Source organism: Protopterus annectens, chromosome 10.part0 (genome assembly GCF_019279795.1).
Source record: "Protopterus annectens isolate FY-2018-M chromosome 10.part0, PAN1.0, whole genome shotgun sequence".
Classification (NCBI taxonomy): domain Eukaryota; kingdom Metazoa; phylum Chordata; order Ceratodontiformes; family Protopteridae; genus Protopterus; species Protopterus annectens.
In genome coordinates, this window is record NC_056744.1 from 788,983,680 (window position 1) to 788,989,679 (window position 6,000).

A 6,000-nucleotide genomic window follows, 5' to 3' on the forward strand; every position below is an offset into this window, starting at 1 on the left:
TCTTAAAGTACTGAGTTCTGTAGATTCAGTCCTTAGATAAGTAGAGGGTCTATTCTCATTGCAGTTATTTGATGTGTGTGTGTGTGTATGTGTTTGCACTTGCTTGACCTTACAGAGAGCCTTTTACACCAGCATGTAAGACACTGTTCTTGCCATATTGTCTTCAACCAGACACTGCTGATGTCATCAACCATAATGTGTTGTCTGAGACACTGCAAATCAGACTTGAGCTGTGGTACTTGCCTTAGAAACAGAGATCTGTAGGTCTGTGTACTTTGATAGATAGAGGTTCTATTTTCACCATATTCACTTTGGGTGTATGTGTATGTATGTATGTACACTTGCTTGAGATTACAGAGAACTTTTTACAGTGACATAGATTTCAATCTAGCCACATACATCATGGCATGTACTTTGATCGGTAGAGGTTCTATTTTCACTGTAGTCACCTTGGGTGTGTGTGTATGTGCATGCAGTTGCTTGAGATTACAGAGAACTTTTTACAGTGACATAGATTTCAATCTATCCACATACATCATGACATGGTTTGTATGCACTGTTTTCTTGGTGAATAACCCATATGGTCCCTCCAGCTGATGCATGTGTTGGTGAGGTACATGCAAAAGAAAGCATTGTATATGATATTATTGTTCTTATGAGATTCTAGTACAGGGCTTTAATATAATCCTGAGATCCAAATACAATGGTGTGTCTTATGATGTGCACAACATAGGCTTTCATTACCAGTGTGGACACTTGGTGGTTAAAGTTGAGAGTGCTAAGTATGTGTGTTCCCAGTGCTTGCATCACTGGATTTCAGCATAGTGGGACTGTTATCAGTGCTATAATTAGCTGGAAATTTCATTTTGCAGAAGGCTCAAAAATCCATTTTTGCAATTATTTGTAGACTGTGTGGTTTTGTCACCAATCATTTGTCTGTGTTAGCCCCTCCTATAGTACAATATCATCATAGTATAATAAATGATTGTACCCAGCTTGCAAGAATCAGCAAATGCAGTAAGAAAAAGTCTGTATACTTTAGCTGTCAAGAAATAGATTCCAAACAGTAATGGGCCAAGCACAGAGTCCTGGGGTCTACTGATGGTAACAGCTCTACTGATACAGGTTGATTCACCAACTTTCACAGTATGTGCTCTGTCAGTGAGCAAGTTGATTCCCATCTAATGACATGAGGTTTAATCCCCAGCTGGGAGAGTTTCTCAATGATCCCTGCATGGGAGATTGTGTTCAAACCCTAGGCCAGTTGAGTATAGCCAGTGTTTTGGATTATATATGTATAGATACATCCTGACTATCCTCATCTGTGAGGTAGATCAACATGACATCATGGACCTTTTCTAAATAGACACTAGTGATATCCCTGCTGTGTGCAACAGACCTGTTAATGCTAAATCATGTCTGTTACATCTGCTTGATTTCCTAAAATAGGTCATCGAGGGCATGCATAACAACAACACTATCAGGCTTTTGAACTTGACAAGCACAATGTGTTTGACACAAATCTACACTGAGGTATTCACTCAGCACTGTCAGATGTGGCCATATACACCTATATCATCAAGTGGGTACACCAGTGTATCACATGCATGACATCTAAATATGTTGATATGTGTGGAGTAACCTATATCTTAGGTCCCATGATCAGGTCCATGCATCAGGGCTGTCTGCTAGGCCTTTCTTGTCCATCATTTAAGTGCTGGGCATCACAGATAACACACTTCATGTCTCCAAACAGCTGTCTGAAGGACTACAGATTGCAGGCAATCATTGACTCCAACTGTGATATTAGTATAATACAGAAAGTATCAACACACACCAATGATTGCTACCACAGCCATGACAACACCTGCAATGACAAGAAAATATTGGAGGATTTGTTATGTCAGGAAAACAAATACACAGCCCAAGTATAATGTAGACATCACTCCCTATAATCATACCAATAGGTGTGCGATCTGTGTCCTGTGGTAGATGGTAAGCGGAACGCCCACCAGTATGTGGTCACGCTGCTGACTACTCCCTTGTTTGTAACACAACTACTGAGTATGTGAAGGACATCCACATCAGAGGCCATAATACTTCCATAGTTCACAGCCTTCATCATGCCAATAACTAAGTACAATGTATCCTTTTTCATGTACCTCCCTACACATCTTCCAGTGATGTGTAAGTGAAGTGTACTACCTTTGTCACTGTGAATTTGCCACACAACTTGTTGGTCATACCTAGTATTCTTTTTGTGGCATAAATATTGGTGTCGGTGGTGTGGAACCCCATTCAAGTTGTTACACCAGATGCTTGTGTGCTACCTGTTCTAGTGCTGCACACAGTACATACATAGGTATTTGACAACATTAATGGCATGGGTAACATTTGTGATATCATGGATAGTGCCAAATCAATATATGTATATATGTGTATATATATATATATATATATATATATATATATATATATATATATATATATATATATATATATATATATCTGTGTGTGTCTACCTCGATCCACCTACAATTACACTTTATCGAATGTTAGATAACCGAGTCCACTATAGGGAAACTGCATTTATACAAAAATGCACTTTTGTGAATAACACTAGACTGAACCACAACAGAGAACACACAAAAATTACAACATATGCATTTATACAGGGGGCAAGCTCCCCTGCACCCCCCAAGTGGAGGATTGTGCCCCCTATACCCACTGTACTTATATATATTAACTCTGAGATTGCACTACAGTGGGGAAAAGGGAATATCCCTTTATCCTCACTGTACTGTGATCTATAAAAACTCTTCAGTATCGTGTCATTCACAAAAGTACATTTTCATGTAAACGCACTTTCGCTAAAGTGGACTCAGTTATCTGACATTCAATAAAGAGTAACTTTGATGGGTCAAAGTAGACCCATATATCTATCTCTCTCTCTCTCTCTCTCTATATATATATATATATATATATATATATATATATATATATATATATAAAATATTGCAACTGATAAAAATATAAAAAGGAAGAAATTAAAAACTTACAACTAACAAAGTTCCAAAGCTAGGAGGAAAAACACAGAGGTAAAACTGGTAGAGCGTTTTCATTCTTTAATGTAGAAGAACTTCTTCAGAAATAAAGATATCCGCACAAATACTTCAATATATAGAAAACCAGCAGCAAATAAAAAAAAATCTTTGTTTCATGTAAACAAATAATAAAAACTAGTAAACAATTGCCAAGGTAATGTAGCAGTAATAAAAATGCAATAAAAAACAACCCAACCACTACTTGTAAGGATTTTTGAAGATTCAAAGATATTTTGTTAATTATTAAAGCTGAATTACTAATGTGATATTTATCTAAGCTACCTAAGCATGCATTTAATATTAAGGGACTCATTCAGACCAGGGAAAAAGTCAACATACAGGAGCAGCTGCCACTTAAGTTCCTGCACCTCCAACAGTGTGTCAAAATCACCAAAGAAACTGTTCTAAAACAAAAAAACTAAACAATGTAATTACAATGAAAGCTATGTTTCACTAAAGCATTTTAGTGTCCCTTTTCCTTATGGCAGCACGTGTGTGTGTGTGTATATATATATATATATATATATATATATATATATATATATATATATATATATATATAAAATATACACACACACACACACACACACATATATATATGCACATACACATACATATGTAAACTCATGTAGTACAGTATCCAATGAGAACAAAAAATAACACTAAGGAGAAGTGGTTTAATTAAACCAGGGCAGAACACATTTTGTGCTGTAATTTTCATGGATACCTCAGTCTCTGCAATGAGAAGTAGCTGTCATTTAAGCTCTCTCACTTCCAACAAAGACTGACAGTCATCAAAGAAAACATCCAATTGCTCCAAATCTATGAATTTAAAACAAGTAAAATGCCTGCAAGGCACACTATGTTTTCCCTTAAGCATTACTACTGTCCCTAAACCTAATGGCTGCATTATGTTCCTTTATGCAGTCCGACAATTTTCTGCAGGTTTTACCAACATAAAAACAGTCTCAGGTTTCACAGATACCTGCATATACTACATTTACACTTAGGCAATTAAAGTGTCTCTTAAAATGTACTGTGATATTGCAGTGTTTGAAAAAGTATTTTTTCCTGTGCGAATGTATTTACAAGTAATGCAGTTAGCACATGGAAACATACCTGCAGGCTTACTATCTGTCATAAAGCTTTGAATCAAGAATGGTGAGTCATTTCTCTCAAAAGAGCTTTTCAAAGTCTTGGTTTTCTTAAAGGCAAAGCATGGATATGCTCCTAGTGTGTCACACATCTCCCAGTTACTTGCAATAATATTCCAGTTGTTAACAATAGTTCTAATCTTACGCATGTCCCTGCTAATAGGAAGATGAAAAGTACGTGTCCTGTCAGTATGAAACGGTCTCTGTCTTGGCTGAAACTCAAACTAGAGAATCAGCTTGAATTTGGAGTAGCGAGCCACAGTTATTTCTGCAGCAATATTTACAACCAAATGGTGAGGATAATTTCTGTGAATGAAAAGTTGTTGTAGAAAATCCGATTCAAAAGAAAAAGTGTTATCACTCACTATTCGGGAAAGAATAATAAACTGTCCCAAACTATATTTATCTTCATGAATAGTGAATGCTGGATTATAAAATGAACAAAATTATTATGGTAAGTTTCCTTTCTACAAACATTTGAGTGCAAAGCCCCTGTTGAAAGATCCAGTGTGATGAATGTACCCAAAAATGTAACCGTAGTTCCGTATTCTGAAACGGACTGGAGAAAACCTATGCTGCCAGAAAGTGACTGTACAAAACTTCCAAGTCTTGTTTAGAGCCATCCCACAAAAAATATCATCAATATAACAGCAGTATAAGACAGTACTCTTGAAGCCAGACAAATGTACCACTATTTCATATTCCCAATCACTTAAAACTAGATTAGCATAAGAAGGGGTTATCTTCGACCATATAGCAACGCCATTCATCTGTTGGTAGATTTTCCCATTAAAATGGAAAAAGTTATTGCATAGAACTGTGGAACTCAAATCACAAATAATATATAGCAAGTAGAACCACCAAAAAGCAAATACATTGTAAACCACTACCGAAAGACCAGGGATCAAAGTAACATAATAAAACACACTGTTCTGCTTTATTCAAACAGAAATCCAATAAAACACCCAATATATTCTCCCAGCGCCTCGGCTACCAAATAGCCTTTACAGAGTAATTCCTATTCTAAAATTAGCTCCCTTATATATATGAAAATATATTCAATTAAACAATTAGAGACAATTAAACACTTAAAACTCTAAGGAACCATCATAAAAACTTCTCCAATTACACTCTTTATTTAAACATCTTGTATAGAGAGTATTATATTTTAATATAAAAATAGATTATTTTCTCCATAAATAATACTTTATAGTCTCTTCACTCAGAAAATAATTTTTAATCTGTTCCAAAACTGTGATTTGTAAACCCATCAAATCTCCTTCATGAAATTTGAAAGTGTTCTGCCACTGGGCTAGTTAATTTATTTTTAACATCTGTCACAAATAATGTCTGTTTTAGCCCTTATAAAGCCAGCATACTTCGAGAGGAATATTAGTGTACAGGGAAACAATATCCAAAGTGACAAGAAAGCATTCAGAAAGTTGGAGTTTAGCTAGGAACAATTCTTTTAGAAAAGAACATGAATCTGTTAGAAAAAGCTTAGTGGACTGCATAATCTATTTAAGCACAAAGTCAACATACTAAAAAAAGCAACACTTTCCACAAAAAACTAGTAAAGCGAACCACTGAAACAGTTGTGAGAATAGTCAACATACTCAGAAATTTTCTCAGCCTTTGTCCATTTGTTCTAAATTAATATGCCTAAACGGTGGGTTATGTGCATCCTTATGAATTTTAAGAATGCCAAACAATTTGCCAAGACTAGGTTACAGTTCTATGTA

General features: G+C 35.7%; 1 protein-coding gene across 1 annotated transcript in view; it reads left to right on the top strand.

Moving 5' to 3' along the window:
• LOC122814204 (extracellular calcium-sensing receptor-like) overlaps window positions 1-6,000 on the top strand; it is a 290,704-nt gene that overhangs the window by 20,797 nt on the left and 263,907 nt on the right. The gene's annotated exons all lie outside the window — the stretch shown is intronic.